Raw genomic sequence first — 18,778 nt, forward strand, 5'->3', positions numbered from 1 at the left:
CAAACCAGATTCTGGAACACCTTTTGATGAAGTTCAACTTAGCCCATTACCTTTTATTGTTCAAGTTCGATGCAAAAGTAGTCATTTGACAGAAAATATCAATTGTTTATGAATGCTGGTTCATTAACAGAAAGCAACAGATCTTTGCTTTCCAGATAATAATTGATAAAAGTAACTGCTTCAACAAAATAAGCTGTGAAAAAGGTTTATAGTTGCTAGGATGTGTTTATTACCCTTGGTTAATTTCAAATTTCTTAGCGTGCTGTGCTAAATTAATTTACGTACAAAAAATTATAAATCCTCCTAAAGATGCATTTCTAAAAAAAAAAAAAAGAAAGAAAGAAAAGAAAAGAGTAGCTATAGTTTTTCTTTTTTTTTTTTTTTTCTTTTTTTTTTTTGAGACGGAGTCTCGCTCTGTCTCCCAGGCTGGAGTGCAATGGCCAGATCTCAGATCACTGCAAGCTCCACCTCCGGGGTTTACGCCATTCTCCTGCCTCAGCCTCCCCAGTAGCTAGGACTGCAGGCGCCCGCCACCTCACCCAGCTAGTTTTTTGTATTTTTTAGTAGAGACGGGGTTTCACCAGGTTAGCCAGGATGGTCTATAGTTTTTCTTATATGGAACTTTTTCAGTTTCGAAACACCAAGTATGTAATCTTTGCAGCAAAAAAATTGGCAATAAATATCAAATGCCCTATATCCATAAAAAGATTTACACAACATGTCTACAGCAGATTGATTTTTAATAGTCAAAAACTGGAAACAACTGGAATGCCCATCATCAACAGGTGAATGATCATATGGTATATCCATACAATATAATTTTACTGCTCAGTATCAAAACAGAATACACACACACATATGGAAAATAAACATGGATGAATCTCAAAATAATTACCCTGAGTGCAAGAAGCCAGACAAAAAGAAACATATTTTGTGTGATTCCATTTGGGTGAAATTCCAGAAAATGCAAATTCATCTATTGTGAAAGATAATAGATCAGTGGGGTTGCCTGGGGATGAAGGATGCCAAAGGGAGGGATTACAAAGAAATGTTACCTTAATTGTGATGACGGTTTCACAGGTGTACACATATGTCAAAACTTGTCAAATTATATCTTAAATATGTGCAGTTTATTATTCATCAACTATACCTCGATAAAACTGTAACAAAAATTAAATGCCTTAACATGTTACATGTCCCTCGATGCAGCAATCCCATGTCTAAGATTTCTCCTAAATTTAAAAAATCATGGAAGATAGGTGTAAATATTTAGCCGTAAGGATGTTCAAAATACATACTATTATATTTGTGCAGTGCATTGTATACAGCCATAAAATGTCAAAATGAAAAAATTAGAAATAGTTAAATAAACTACAGTATATTACATCACGGAATATTATGTAGTCATTAAAGTATTATACAAGAAAATTAAATTATATGAAATTATATACTATATTAACTGAAAAAAACAGGAAACAACATTATTTCAGCATAACTGAATTTTTGTTTTAAACAAAAGTAAATGCACTTATTATTTCTGCATTTAGAGGTAATTATTATTTTTTCTTTTTGATTTGTATTTTCTAATTTCTCTACAGTAAATATGTACATATTACTTTTCTAACAAACACCACAAATAAAATGATGCAAATAGGAAAAAACTAAAAGTGTCCACTCCCTAACACAAGTACAAAACTCCTGAGAGGCAGTACACATTACAGATGTAGTTCTGAGCTATCGCACGGCCACCAGCGGCACCCTACCAAACAGCTGTGGGAAAGAGACAGGTCTGACACATAAAAGGGAGCATCACTAAGTGAGTAATGCTTTACCAGTTACAAAATGCTATCATGGACATGACTGTATTTGATCTTCACAACTCAGTGAAATCAGCAGAGATTCCATTTTACAGAGGAGCAACGGATGGTGAGCGGGGCTGGTTAAGTCATATGCCCCGAATTATAGACCTTGGACTCAATCAAACTTTGACTATAAATTCAGATAGGAATTGTACAAAGAGTTGGAAACAATCACTTGCCCTGATTATATATACCTAGAAGGATGTTGATCACACATCAACTTAACAATAGCCATATTTGCAATTACATGAGTACTCTTATTAGAACATGGTAGGGACCTTGGGAATTTCTTAAGTCTCCCATCCCCAATCTCTGAAGCAATACTCAAGACACGCCCATCTTCCCGTTATCAACATTATCTACCAATTCACTGAAATTCCAGTAGAATTTAATTGTTCAGTTTTCAATTACCTTTTTTCCTTCTTGACAAAAAGATTATAATCTTTTATTTTACAGTTGGAACAATAAAGTAACCATAACTATATTTAAGAAAGCTGGCCGGGCATGGTGGCTCACGCCTGTAATCCCAGCACTTTGGGAGGCTGAGGCGGGCGGATCACGAGGTCAGGAGATCGAGACCATCCTGGCTAACACGGTGAAACCCCCATCTCTACTAAAAATACAAAAAATTAGCTGGGCATAGTGGCAGATGCCTGTAGTACCAGCTACTCTGGAGGCTGAGGCAGGAGAATGGCGTGAACCCGGGAGGTGGAGCTTGCAGTGAGTCAAGATTGCGCCACTGCACTCCAGCGTGGGTAACAGAGTAAGACTCTGACTCGGCGGGGGGGAAATAAAGAAAGAAAGGAAAGAAAGAAAGGAAAGGGGAGAGAGAGAGAGAGAGAGAGAGAAGGAAGGAAGGAAGGAAGGAAGGAAGGAAGGAAGGAAGGAAGGAAGGAAGGAAGGAAGGAAGGAAGGAAGGAAGGAAGGAAGGAAGGAAGGAAGGGAAGGAAAGAAAGGAAAGAAAGGAAGAAGGAAAGGAAAGGAAAGGAAAGGAAAGGAAAGGAAAGGAAAGGAAAGGAAAGGAAGGGAAAGAAAGGAAGAAAGAAAGAAAGAAAGAAAGAAAGAAAGAAAGAAAGAAAGAAAGAAAGAAAGAAAGAATAAAAAAGAATGCTGCAAATAGTAATCTCCAAATTGATTACTGGATCTTTATTAAAATATGAACTTGTGAGCTAAATCTTTTTTTGGTCTACGTTCATAGATATGAAACCCTACAAACTGGCATATTATATAAAGAAAACTACCAACTCCTGAGAAGAGTAAAAGAAAATACCTTTAGAGGAACATTATTATTATCATTATTATTTTTATTTTTAGAGATGAGGATCTCGCTATGTTGCCCAGGCTGGTCTCAAACTCCTGGGTTCAAATGATCCTCCCAACTGAGCCTCCCAAGTAGCTAAGTGCACCACAGTGCCCACTTAGAGGAACATTATTAATGAACTGGTCATTATCTGTTGATGACACCATAAGGCATCCTTACAGCTCCTACTCTTACCAACACTCCCAGAACTAAAAGACTTAACAGGTAATGTTAACTATAGTTTACTGAGCAATTACTATGTCTCAAACATAACAATCAGCCTTTTACAGACATAATCTTTAAAAAACACTATAAGGTGATTATCATTATCCCCAGTTTGTAGATGAGGAAGCTGGGTTTAAGTTACCCCAACTCAGAAAGCCAATAAGGGGCTGAGGTGGAATGCAAATCCTAGTATTTTGGAAAAAGACAGGGCCTTGGCAGTTCTCTGGAACATGAATTCTGATTTTTCTCTACTACTGTTCATCTACAATGGTCTCAATTCAGGTACTGCAAAACACTTGGCACTAGCATATCAACTTAATGAGCCTACATTTTCCATGTAAAAAGTTAAAAGTATTCCAAGCCCACAATTTGTATTTGATATTTTGTCACATTCTAGAATTGTTTATGTTAATGGTTGGTCTCTACTAAAACATTATTATACTCCTCCTTTTGAAACAAATATACTACCACACAAAAGATAAATCAAAAGAATATTTAAATAAAACCAACAAAAGTTAACACAAAATAAACTACTGTAACATTAATACTTAAAGTTTTCCTATATTAATAAGTGGGTAAACTAGCCTTCAGTTCAAGTCAGTGAAACTGAATATGCCAGATGTGTTTTGAATCATGACAAAAGAAGCATGTCTAATTAATAAGAAAATGTTAAATAACTTCATCATATTACGAAATATTATACAATCTTTAAAATGCATGTTTTCAAACACATCTTTTTTTTTAATAATGTGGTAAAATTATCAGAATACAATGCTAAGAAAGCAAGATACTATTCATCTGAGTTGAACAAACTGCCAAACAAATTAGAAAGGCAGACGCTACGCTAGGTGCTGGAATTACAACATGAATAAGACAAACACAGTTCCCATGGGAAAGAGACAAGAAGGAAACAGAAAATAAAATAATTGAAGATTTCAAACAAAGCAAGAGGTAGAGAGGAAGCTACTTTACATAAAGTGATAAGGAAAAGCAAAAGCTTCTCTGAGAAAATGACATTTCAGCTGAGAAGGTCCTAGTCATACAAAGAATAAAGTGAAGAGAATTTCCAATAAAAGCAATAGCGTATGCAAAGGACGTGCCTGCTCAAGGAACTGAGAGATGACCAAAGTAGGTAGTAATGAGCAAGGAGAAAAATGGTAACAAATTAGGTCAGAGATATGAGCATAAAGTACGATCTCAAATTTGTTTTTTAATGTGTTACCCCACACACATATACACACACCATACTGAAGGGACAGAGAACACAATGTTAACAGTGATAATTCTAGATGGTAGGAAAAGGAGTTGGGGTTATTTTCCCTTAATATTTCCACATGCTCCAAAATAGGCTGCATAAACATTACAATGAGAAAAAATATGGCTAGAACTTCCAGTCCAGTGTTGAATAGAAGCGATGATGGCAAACATTCATGCTTTGTCCCCATTTTACGGAGAAAAAAAATCCATCTTCCACGATTAATTATTATACCGCTATAGTATAATACAGCGGTTATTCCCTCTCCCTGTGTGTAGTTTTTGAGTTTTGTTTGTTTGCTTTTATCACTGATGTGTTGGATCCTGTCAAATGATTTTTCTGTATCTATCGAGATAATCATGTGAGTTTTTACTCTTTTATGTGGGTTTTTGGTCCTTTATTCTATTAATAATATACATTTTATTAATTGTTTCAGTGTTAAAACAATCTTTCCTTTCTAAGATAACTGCCTACAACTAATCTATCATACTAATGGTGAAAGACTGAATGCTTTCCCCACCTAAGATCTGAAGAAGACAAGGATATCTGATGTCTACTCAGTGCAACAAATATAAAGACAGATAGATTGAAAAAGAAGTTAAAATTATCCTTATATGCAGGTAACATGATCTTGCTTGTCAAAATTCTAAGGACTCTACAAGAAGCCCACAATAACTAATAAAAAAAAGGTTTAGAAAGGTTTATGATAAGATCCACAATCAACTGCATTTCTTTTTTTTTTTTTTTTGAGACAGAATCTTGCTCTGTCACCCTGCCTCAGCCTCCCAAGTAGCTGGGATTACAGGCATGTACCACCATGCCTGGCTAATTTTGTATTTTTAGTAGAGATGGGATTGCACTATGTTGGTTAGGCTGATCTCGAACTCCTGACCTCAGGTGACCACCCACGTCGACCTCCCAAAGTGCTGGGATGACAGGCATAAGCCACCACACCTGGCCATTAAATTTATTCTTAAGCTTTATTCTTTTTGTTACTCTTTTGACTGAATGGAATTTATTTTTGGATGGTTTGTTGCCAGTATATAAGAAATGCAGCCGGGCGCGGGGGCTCACGCCTGTAATCCCAGCACTTTGGGAAGCAGAGGCAGGAGTAAAACATGTGCACTCAAAACTACAAAACACTGTTGAGGGAAATTAAAGAAGACTTGTTTATTGGAACGAAGATTCAGTTGATTGAAAGATTCAGTATTACTAAGACATCAATTCTCCCTACATTGATCTACCTAAATGCCATCGTAATCTTTTTCTAGAAATTGGTCCTAAAATATATATGAAAGTATAAAATACCAATAAAATTGAAACAACTATGAAAAAGTATGAAGCTGCAGGACTTAAACTTATCTAATCTCAAAGCATGCTATAAAGCTATATGGTAACCAATAGTGTTGATCCTGGCATAAAGATACACATATAGGTAATGGAACAGAATAGAATCCAGAATAAACTCCCATTCATAGTAATTTAATTTTTGACAAATATGCCACTGCAATTAAAATAATAGTCTTTTTAATACATGGTGCTGGTACAGCTAGATGTCCATATGTGAAAACAAATAAATAAGGGTAAACCTGTATCTCTCAATATACAAAAATAACAACTCAAAATGGATTAGAGCCTGAATTGTAAAAATTAAAACAGAACTTCTAGAAGAAGGAATAGGATAAATTCTTATGAACTTAAGTTACAGAAAGATTCCTTAAATAGGACAACAAAAGCACAATCCATTTCAAACAATGAAAAACGGAATGTCATCAAATTGAAAGACCATCCACAGAATGGAAGAAAATATTTGCAAATCATATAATTGATGAAGTACAGTATACAGCATATACTAAAACCCTTTGAAGTCAGCAATAAGATAAACTGACCAAATTTTTTTTAATGGACTAAAGATTTAAAGGTACTTCACCCAAGAAGACATGAATGTTTAGTAAACACATAGAAAGATGCTCATTGTTATCCGTCAAAGACATGAAATATTAGTAAAATCAGAATGAGATCACATGTCACACTCACTAGAATAGTTACTTTTAAAAAACAAAAAAGACTGAAAAAACTCGAAGGTTGCGGAGGACAGGAAGAAACTGAAACCCTCCTCCATTGCTGGTGAGAATGTAAAAACGGCATAACCACTTGAAAAACAGTTTGGTGGTTTTTCACAAGTTAAACATACATGAATGTATACCTTTGCAATGACTGACTAATTTTACACTGGAGTACCTAACCAAGAGAAATGAAAATATATGTACACAAAAAATCTGTCTACAAATGGCGATATGGGCATCAATCATAATAGCCAAAAACTGTAAACAAACCAAATACCCACCCACTGGTAAAGGCAAGCATAAAGCGGGAACCAACAAAAAAGGGAATGAACTAATGATTCATGGAACCAAGGATGAACCTCAGAAACTTAATAGTGAAAGAAGCTAAATACAAAAGATATCTATATTGTATGATTCCAAAAAGATATCTATATTGTATGATTCCGTTTACATACGAAATGTCTTAAAAAGCTGAATTGTATGTAGAGAAAGCAGATCACCTCCTGGGGCAGGAGAAGACGCAGAGATTGGAAGTGGGAGTGAAGGACTCTGTGGACACATGAAAATGTCCTAGCGCCGGACTGTGGTGATGGTTGCAACATCTGAGTGCATTGACTCAAAACCTTCAAACTGAACACTTACAGTGGATGAATTGCTTGATACATGTAAATTGTACCGAAATAAAGTCATGAAAAATAAAAACAACATATTACATACAAAATCATAAATTGATTTAAAATGAGTCTAATGTACTGACAAAGGTCTAATATCCAGAGTTTACAAAGAGTTTAAACAAATTTACAAGAAAAAAAAAACATTAAAAGATGGGCAAAGATATGAACAGACAGTTCTAAAAAGACGACATTCATGCGGCCAGCAAATATATATATATATATATATAAAATTTTTATATATATTTATATACATATATATAAAAGCTCAACATCACTGATCATTAGAGAAATGCAAATCAAAACCATAATGAGATACCATCTCATGCCTGTCAGAATGGTGATTATTAAAAAGTCAGAAAACAACAGATGATGACAAGGCTGTGGAGAAAAAAGAATACTTTACATTGCTGGTGGAGTGTAAATTAGTTTAACCACTGTGGAAGACAGTGTGGCAACTCCTCCAAGACCTAGAGGCAGAAATACCATTTGACCCAGCAATCCCATTACTGGGTATACACCCAAAGGATTACAAATCATTCTATTATCAAGACACATGCACGTGTATGTTCACTGCAGCACTATTCACGACAGCCACGACATGGAATCAACCCAAATGCCCATCAATGATAGACTGGATAAAGAAAATGAGGTACATATATACCATGGAATACTATGCAGCTATAAAAAGGAATGAGATCATGTCCTTTGCAGGGACATGGATAGAAGCCATTGTCCTCAGCAAGCTAATGCAGGAACAGAAAACCAAGTACTGCATGTTGTCACTTAAAAGTGGGAGCTGAATGATGAGAATACAGGGATACACTTCTGGGGAACATTACACACTGGGCCTGTTGGGTGGGAGCTGCGAGGGGAGGGAAAGCATCAGGAAGAATAGCTAATGGATGCTGGGCTTAACATCTAAGTGACGGGTTGATCTGTGCAGCAAACCGCATGGCACACGTTTACCTATGTAAAAAAACTAGCGCATCCTGCACATGTGCCCCAGAACTTACAAGTTGAAGAAAAAAATGAGTCTGATGTAAAATATGTTGCCACTTCTCTCATTAAATAACAATCATACTTTAAGATAAACCTAATAGTATTACAATTACTCTTTGGAGAAAACAAAAGTAGAATTAAGATGACTATTCACCTTCTTCATACACTTCTGGTGGGAATGTAGAATGCAGTGTAGCCATTCAGGGGAACAGATAGTTCCCTAAAAAGCAACATCAAGTTACTACCTGACCCAGGAATTCCACTCCTATGTATATACAGAAGGGAAACAACCTAATGTCCATCAACTGATAAGCAGATAAAATGTGATAAATCCATACTAGGAAATATTATTTAGTCACAAAAAGGAAGGAAGTGCTGACACATGCTAAAACATAGACAAATTTTATTATGCTGAATGAAAGAAGCCAATCACTAAAAATCACATGTGATCCCATTTCTGTGGAATGTACAGAAGAGGCAAATTAATCTAGACAGAAAGATCAGCAGTTATCCAGGGCTGGGGTGGGAAAGGATGGAAATGGAGAGTGACAGCTAACAGGGGTGGGGCTCCTCTTAAGATCACGAAATTGTGAAAAAAGACTGTGGTGTTAGTTACACACCTATATGAACATAAAAACTGCGGAACTGAACACTTTAAACAGGTGAATTTGTGGTATGTAAATTATATCTCAATAAGGCTGTAAAAATGACTATTCACCTGATATTTATTAAAACATCAAAAGTAATTTCAGGGTAAAAACCTAGATCTCTAATCTTGTTTGCTTTTGAAGTTATGTCACATTTATCAGAAGTTTGCTAATATTCAATTAATTCTGGCTAAATATAAGAATACTTTTTTTAAAAAACTGTATTTTTATACACCAGCCACAAACAGAAAACAACATTTAGAAAATATCCAGCAGCAAAGCATACCTAAGAATAAAAGTAACTTGTAAATACTGCATGTTCAATATAAATACAATATATTGGAAGGTATTAACAATGAAACCTGAATAATCCAAATAAATGGAATGACATAGCATGTTCATTATATAAATACTCAGTATCATAACATGACAATTCTTCCCAAATTAAACAAATGCTTTTAATGTAATGCCTATCGAAATGTAAATGGTTTAGTAAGTTAATTCTAAAATTTGCATGGAGCAGCAAAAGCCCATGAAAGAGAAAAAAATCCTACCACCAAAAGAAAATAGTAGGAAACCTGCCTTGTTGGATACCAAAACGTATCATAAAGTTCTAACAATTAAGCTAGTGTGCGCCTGGAAAAGAGACAAATAAATTGATTGCTGGAGAACAAGAACATCGCACGGAGAAAATATTTGACAAAAGTTACACTTTAGATGCCCAGTGAAGGGAGATATCATTCAGTAGAGCTGAAACAACGGGTTATCCACTGTGTTATCCACTGAGGCAAAAGTGGACTCCTGCGGTCTAACATATAAACAATTCCAGAGGGATTAACGTTTTAAATAGAGAACGCACGTCTTCAGTATTTTTAATATAAAATATAAGAGGATATCTTTATGATCTCATAGTAGGAAACATTTCCTTAAGACACAAAAAGGGTTAACTATACATAAAGTATTAAGATTAATAAATTCAAATGCTTTCAAACTGAAAACTTCATTCATCAAAAATACAACAGCAGAAGATCTGCCGAAAAAATTGGGGGTTGGTGTGATGGCTCACGCCTATAATCCCAGCACTTTGGGAGGCCAAGGTGGGTGGATCATTTGAGGTCAGGAGTTCAAGACCAGCCTGGCCAACATGGTGAAACCCTCTCTCTACTAAAATACAAAAATTAGGTGGGTGTGGTGGCGGGCACCTGTAATCCCAGCTACTAGCGAGGCTGAAGCAGGGGAATTGCTTGAACCCAGGACGCAGAGGTTGCAGTGAGCTGAGATCGCATCACTACACTCTAGCCTGGGCGACAGACAGAGACTGTCTCTCACACACACATACACACACAAAAGTTTGGTACCCAGAATATGTGTATGTGTGTGTGTGTGTGTCCTATAATATTTTAATTAAAAACTGCCAAAACAGAGAGGGGGTAGCCCTAATAAGAGGTATGAGAGAGCTCAAGCAGGAGGAGGTGAGTGTCACTGTGGAGTGGGAGAAATTATGTGGTATGGGGAATTCAAGCCTAAGCTCCAGATCTGTATTGCACTTGTTATTGGATGTGTTATTTTAAAATTTTTAAAAATTTACGACATAAAAGTATTTAATGTAAAGTTTTAAGTATACAATGGACAAAAGGTATGAACTTGCATTTCACGAAAGAATATACTAATGGTGAATAATCACATGAAAAGATGTCTAACCTTATTAGCAATCACAGAAAAGCAAATCAAAACCAATAAGATGCCATTTTGCATTCAATAAATTAAGAAAAGGGTGGTATGCGGTGAGCAGGATGACAGAGAAGTCCTTGCACAGGAGTGGTCCAGCACTGGGTATCAATGCCCAAGCTGGAGCAGAAGGGCATCCACAAAAAGATGCACTGTGGTATGCAATGTAGAAATCAATGTGGGCTGAGAAAGGCTTCCACAGGAACGGGCTTTGAGGCTCAAGTAAAACTAGGGGGCAGGGTGAGGGACAAGAGAAATGGCAGATTGACTACCTACAGGGAGAATGATCAAATAAAGTAACACTAAGGATCACGGTAGTCAGGTTTCTCACTGTAAGAGGAGGTACAAAAAGGGAAGGAAATATAATTGAAGCCTATAGGATTGGAATGAAATTAGAGACATCAGTATGATCAAGCGATGAAATGTCAAAAGGACACTGAAGGGGGTTCCACTGGCAAAATCAGGGACAAGATTAGCACCAAAATAAGTAACTATTATAATGGATTACACCTCCCTGAATAAAATACAGGCTCATGAGCACATACTGATACAAATAAATTCACTAAAACTGTGATCAGGAAAGGGATTTTACACAGTTTCAAAGAACCTGCATGCAAAATAATTATTAATTACAGAGGGAAAATGAGTAATTTCACATAGATAAACTTAGCAGACACCATCTTAATCAAGTAATCCCAGTAAAAATCAACAGTAATAGGTCAAAATGAAACTGTATGCCACCGCATAGGATGCAAACAGAAGACACAGTATCACTTCTGTGATATTCCTGCTCAATATTCATAATAGGGATCTAATCATGAGGAAACAGAAGACAACCCTAAAGGAAAAGATATTCTCCAATATTACGGGCCGATATGGTCTTCTAAAATGCCAGCGTCTTTAAAGTCAAAGACTGAAGAACTGTTCCAGACTGAGGGAGACTAAAGACATGAGATTAGTAAAAAGCAAAGTGTGATTCTAAACTGAATCCTTTGCTAAAAAGGACATTATTGGGACAACTTGGAAACTGGAATGAGCTCTGAGGATTAGACAGTAGTGATGATCAATGACTCTGATGGTTTTGTTGTGGTTTCCAGGACAAGGTCTTGTTTCTTCCCGGGAAACACATACTTGTTTATTTATGGGTAATATGTCAACAGAGGAAAAAAGTTCCACTGTATTGTACGTGTAACTTTTCTGTATGTGTTACTTTAAAACTAAAAATACGTAAAATACAAACGTATAAAATAACAGTTGTGAGTACATAATGGGCATAGGACATAAGAATTTCACAAAATAATACACCAATGATGGAAAAAACACATGAAAAGATGTTCAGCCTCATTCGCTATCACAGAAAAGTAAATCAAGATCACAATATGATGCCACTTTGTATCTACTAATTTGGAAAAAGTTAAAAAGTCTTACAGTTCTTAGACCTGGCAATGATGTAGCTCAACTGAAGCTTCTGACATATTACTAATGAAATGTAAACTGGTCTGATAACACTGGAAACAATTTCATATTCTTTCATATAATTGAGCATTCTCTGCATATCTAATCTTGGGTATATACCCCAGAGTCTTGCACATCTTCTTCAGAACACACATAAAAGAATGCTGACATCAGCAATGCTTATAACAGTTATACATGTGTGTGAATATAAGTACATCAATATATATGTATGTAAGTATATCAACAGGTATATCAAAAACAAAACAAAACAAAACAAAAACAAGCAAACAAAAGGACCAGCAACCATCCAAATGTCCACGCACAGGAGAATAAACACACACGATGGAATATTGGCCAGGAGTGGAAATAAGTGAACTATACCTACATACAGCAGTATAAATAAATTTCAAAAAATCATGATGAGTTGAAAAAGCAAGTCTCAAAACTGTACATATTAAATAACTTAAAGAGTGTAAGTGGACTGTTTGCAACTCAATGGATAAATGCTTGAGGGGATGGACACCTCATTCTTCATGATGTGCTTACTTCACATTGCATGCCTGTATCAAATCATGCCTGTACCCCATGAATATATACACCTGTGTACCCACAAAAACCAAATTTAAAAAAATTTGAAACAGCGAGTATCCGAAAACTTCACACAGAATGCTACCATTTTCACAAAACAAAAACATAAAGTAACATATTATTTAAAGATTAATGTAAAAAACAGTATTATTTAAAAGACAATAAATGATTAACACCAAATGGAAGACAGAGGTTGCAAGGCACCAGGGGCAAGGAGAGCAACATACCGACAGATGCAGCTGTGGTAGTTAAGTCTGATTCGAGGCTCGATGGTAGGTTCTTGGGAGATCACTTTCATATTGGGCCTCATAATTCAAATACATTCCTGTTTACACCAAGTGTTACTTACATGACAGAAAATAAGTGGCGATACTGTGGTAAATCAGAGCTCTGACAAGTATCTTGTTTAGGTAAGCATCTTAATAATTTTCACACGTGAACAAATGTTAACTGTTAGGCAACAGATTTTCTTTATTCTCCTTGTTAGAAACAAAACCAAAGGAGTATATAGAGAGATACACTCAAAAGAATTGAAAAACTGATGGGCAGACAAAAACTTAGAGCTTGGTCAATCAAAGAATGAAGCTAATTCATATCTCCCACCACTTTGGTCTCCAATAAAGCTAACATAAATGCTCGCTTACTTAATTACTGCAAATTTTACAACTGTCTGATGAAAGAGGGTCATTTTGCAAAAATTACTTAACACGAGAAATAGGTAAACTGGAGTAATTCAATACACTTTAGGTTCTTAACAAAATGCCTTTTCCCTTTAAATCTAAACAGGCCTTTTTCTCTCTAGTTGGTCACATAGGTCGGCAATCATATATCCACCAGGACAGCCAAAACTGTGATGAGAAAGACTTAAGCCATCTTAAAGAGCAAAGTTTATTTGCACAATAAATAACTCTTTATATTTAGTATATGGTACTTCCATCTCAAAAAAAACTTACAATCCAATTTTCTCAACAACCTTGCATTACATATAGAGCACACATTATTAAACAATAACCACTGCATGAAGCATAATATTTAAAAATCTTTTAAATAAGTTAGAAATGTGAAGGATATTCTAAATCAGATTTGCTACCCAAATACTTCTTGAGTATCTAGCATATGAAAGGTACTTTATAAGGTGCTTTTTGGCATTCTACGTAATGCACACGGATTGAAAATCTTAGCTACGTGCTGCATTCTTGTTAAATGCAAATGAGTACAATAATCTGGTTAAAAGATATCTTACACTAATTCCTCTTCAAAAGAAAGGGAGCAAGAAGCCATTCATCCTGATAAACTCACATAAGATATACTGTACTGATTCTTTCTCTGGTCTTGGATTTCTTTTTAATGATGTGCTTGCACATTAACTACAGGCTACACAATACGGAGGAAGTTGGAGTGGGGTAAGATCACCTATTTAATAACACATTTCCTTTAGAAGGATCATTGCTTCATGTTGCAGAGGAAACAGACATAAAACTAAATCCACACCATTAGTCCTTGTGGTGTATTTCTTTTTGTATGTATATTTTTACAAGGTTTGGGGCTGAAAAATGAGGCACTGATTCAAAGAATAAATATATTTAATATGCAATTTTTAACACTAAAGTGGGCACTAAATAAAAGTACAGTGTACAAATGTTTCTTTGAATACTCTATTTTAAAATTGCTTCCAGTGTTTCCCTGTGTTGTTCAATGGAAATAAAATATCCACTCCATATAACACTTAATTTTTCTATTTCCTATTCTTTATTGTTACTATTGAACTTATATTCTTTTAAAAGTCATTTCCCATTATTAATGGTCAACACCATTCTTTAAAAAATATACACTGGTCCAAAAAATATTTATATAAACAAGTGCTTATCTGACATCATTTGGAGGTCTCCAAGCATTTCAAGTTTAATATGTCAATAACTGAGTCCCTGTTACTCCTAATCTCAGATCAGCTCCATTCTTCCAATTGTTCAGGCCGCCATCTGAGATACCTCTCTTCCTCTCACACCCACATACAATCTTTTAGCAAATTCTGTGGGCTTTACCTTGGAATCCAGAATCCAGAATTCAGTTACTTCTTACTGTCCCCATTCAAGTCATCTCCTTCTCTCCTGAATTATAATAATGGCCTCCTCACTGGTTTCCTTGTTTCTGTTTTTGATACCTCTTTGGTATACATAACACAACTGCTGAAGTGATTCCGCTAAAGCATGATATTGGGCCACTCTTCTGCTCAAAATTTTCTAGGGGCTTCGCCCTCTGACCTCATATCAGGTGACTCTCCCTCACTCACCCTACTCCAGCCACAGGAACTTTGACTGGAATACTCTCCTCCCTACAGGGCTGCATCACTAGCTCCCAAGCTGACTCAGCCCTTACTCAAGTCCATCCTCTGGGTAAGGCCTTTCCTGGTGTCATCTAAAACTTCATGGACATCTCCCCTGCCCCTGCCCTCAAGACCCTCCATTCTCCTCTCTTTGCTTCAATTTTTATTTAGCACTTAATAAGATACCATAAATTGAATTGCTTTATCTTATTTGTCTATATCACCAATAAAATGTAAGCTCCAGGAGGGTAGCAATTTATTTTCCTCTTTTGTTCACTGCTCTATCTCCAGGACTTAGAAGAATAACCAAAATACAGTAAGCACTCAATAAGTATGACTGGGTGGGGTGCACAGTTCACACCCATAATCCCAGTGCTTTGAGAGGCTGAGGCAGGAGATCGCTTGAGCCCAGGAGTTAGAGGCTGTGGTGAGCTACGATAACCCCACTGCACTCCAGCCAGGGCAACAGAGTGAGTCCCTGTCTCCAATAAAGTAAAACAAATAAACAAATAGTACACGTCTGTATTTTGTGATCTCACAAGAGAGTCCGCAGAGATGAACAAAACTCATATCCTCACCAGCTGTGACAAACGCTGCAGTGACCTCCTCACACACACAGTGTCCTCTTCCTTATTTGCCTGTAGAAACTCTTCCCCTCAGGAGGTCAATCCCAATTAGGTAAAGCCACTTGTGGCACATCATGTCTATTCTGATAATACGAGGCAGGGCCTAGGCATGGGTATATGATGTCATTCTGACCAGTGAAGGTGACCAGAAAATGTGGGAAAATGGCCATCTTTCAACCGTGAAGAGTGACATCACCAAGTCACTCAAGACGGCAGAGGAGAAAACAGAAAATACCTTGTGGGACACTGATAAGATCATTATGACAATTCATTAACTGCCAAGACTCCAAATTTTTTGTTGGGTGAGAAGATATACCCTTACTGTTTGTTACTTCTAGTAGCCTTCTATTACTTACATTTTTATTAATACAGAAAAATTTTTCAAATATTCACACAGTTTCGCACAATGGGTTAAGTCAAACTAACACTAAGTTGGATTCATTCACCTGGTGGAAGTCAGGTGGTTTCCCCTTCATCATGCTGCATGCTCAGAGAACGGGTTACATGATAATGAAACAAGATCTTTCAATGGAAATCATATTTTCTCATAGGAATAATATGTTATAAACAGGGTTTTCTCTTAATTAAGAATTGAAAACAAACATATTACCAAAACAAAGGCAGTCCAAATACAGAGCTTTAATAAATTAAATGGTAAAATTGTGCTCCCAATGACTACATATATAACAACGTTCTGCAGAATGGTAAGTGCTCATTCAGAGGGAGGAAAACACGGAAGGAGGGAGAGAGAAGGTTGGGTGGTAAGGAGGGAGGAGGGGAGGTCCCAAGTCCAAATAAATTTAGGAGATGATGATTTAAGTTAAAATAGATCACTACATTCCCTTTCTATGTGTATACACTCTGGAAGGCGCTTGGAGGACCACCACATTCCCTTTCTACGTGTACACACTCTGGAAGGCGGATGGAGGATCACCACCTTCCCTTTCTACGTGTATACACTCTGGCAGGCGGTTGGAGGATCACCACCTTCCCTTTCTATGTTTATACAGTCTGGCAGGCAGTGGGAGGATCACCAAATTCCCTTTCTATGTGTATACACTCTGGCAGGCGATTGGAGGAAAACGTCATTAATCTGAGATGCTCCCATTCATCTCTGAAATAATCCTAGGTTCAAATGGAGGAAGGAAGTAGGTCAGTGATAGTTTGACCCAAAGGGGTAATTTTGAGTCAAAGGGTTTTGATTTTTAACTCAAAGCCAAGCCGTTAGTAACAAAGCCAGAACTATGACTATCCAAAATGAGAACTCTTCAAATTCTCACTACAACCACCTAACAAACCACACACTGCCTCATTATAAAAGTCTTAAAAACTTTGAAAATTCTAATAAACTCCTTGCACTATCAAGTAACTTACTATAGACATAATGGGAGCAAAATAGAAGATATTTTAAAAAGATTTTCTATAGAATAAACCTAACTCTACACTTAACACAGTCTCTGTAACATATAGTAATTGTTTAGTTATCAGTAGTTTTATTAGCTGTCATTTTTGAAAAAATATTTGAATGATGGCTCTGAAAAAAAAAAAAAACCTTTCGAAGTCACTGAAAAAAGGTAGGAATGTCCTTCAAAACCTTCTCACCATATTCGCTAATAGTAAACAAAGGTATAGAAGTTATTCTGTTGGTAAAACTTCAAAAAGCAGTAACTGAATCAATTTAACTTAGGACTTTAGTCCAGAGAGGATGTCTGATCATTGTAAGGTTGACTACAGAGGTCTGCTGATCTCAGATCCAATCCTTGCTTCCTTCTGCTCTCCCTTGCTTCATCTCTGAGTCACTCTACATTCAGCAAATGAAACAGGAGAGGCAGCAGAAGGGTGAGTTAAGACTGGAATTAAAAGTGTGAAGCCACAGAATGACCAAAAGATGTGTGTGATGTAAAAAATGTTTTTACAAAAATATAAACTAGTCTGTTTGATTTCAAATATGGTTCCTTTAAATAATGGGCCACTGAGAAAGCTGAAAAATTAAAATGATCATCTCTGAAGTACCTTATCTCAATGTAAGTTAACTGGATAAGCATTAGTCAAATAAAAATTACAATGTATCTAATCCCAAAATTCAAACATTAATCATTACGTAAAAAAAATTCAGAATTATATTTCGCACAGGTAGTCAAGGTCATTTCTAAAGAGGTATCTAAGGAATAATACAAAAAACTAAAAAATACTGCATACCGGCCAGGCACAGTGGCTGACGCCTGTAATCCCAGCACTTTGGGAGGCCAAGGCGGGCGGATCACGAGGTCAGGACATCGAGACCATCCTGGCTAACACGGTGAAACACCATTTCTACTAAAAATACAAAAAATTAGCCAGGCGTGGTGGCGGGCACCTGTAGTCCCAGCTACTCAGGAGGCTAAGGCAGGAGAATGGTGTGAACCCAGAAGATGGGGTTTGTAGTGAGCCCCAATCGCGCCACTGCGCTCCCATCTGGGCAACAGAGCAAGACTCTGTCTCAAAAAAAAAAAAAAAAAATACTCCATACTATGTCAGAACTGCATTAAATGCTTTATGCAGGCTTAATTTCTATACAGTAATTCTCAAATAACTCTATGAAGTTATCCCCATTTTACAGATGAGAACACTGAGCCTTAGGGAGGTAAGGTGATTTGCCCATAGTCAGCAATAGTAAGTAAGTGGCAGAGTTGGGGTTCATACCTAGGTTATCTGGTCTTGTTCAAAACCACCACATCACAAGCCTTTATCAACTTCAATCCATTTACCCATAAACACTACTTTGGCTGAAATACAGTTTATTAAAGATTTTAAGTAGCCTCAAGTATACTTCTATACTCTAATGGTGACTTTCAACAAGAAATGTAGTTTTAAAACAATCAATGGTGACTTTCAACAAGAAATGTAGTTTTAAAACAATTATCTAGTGGGTTATTGTCAGTTATCACGATTAACTTTTATTCATTAGACCCAAGTAAATACCTGTTACTGACAATAGGGCTAAGACATACATTATCTCACTCAATCATTATTTATAAAATAGATAGTATCCAA

At 36.4% G+C, this 18,778-nt stretch overlaps 1 protein-coding gene across 6 annotated transcripts in view; it reads right to left on the minus strand.

Annotated features, from left to right (window-relative positions):
• Window positions 1-18,778, minus strand: part of LOC105483458 (nuclear receptor interacting protein 1) — a 104,019-nt gene that overhangs the window by 53,528 nt on the left and 31,713 nt on the right. For 2 of the 6 annotated variants that reach the window (XM_071095494.1, XM_024793304.2), the window contains exon 3: window positions 1,151-1,232. The exons of the other annotated variants lie outside the window; for them this stretch is intronic. The gene's annotated coding sequence lies outside the window, so the exon portion shown is untranslated. The remainder of the gene's footprint in view (window positions 1-1,150; window positions 1,233-18,778) is intronic. 6 annotated transcript variants of the gene reach the window in all.

This window comes from Macaca nemestrina, chromosome 4, assembly GCF_043159975.1.
Source record: "Macaca nemestrina isolate mMacNem1 chromosome 4, mMacNem.hap1, whole genome shotgun sequence".
Taxonomy (NCBI): Eukaryota; Metazoa; Chordata; class Mammalia; order Primates; family Cercopithecidae; genus Macaca; species Macaca nemestrina.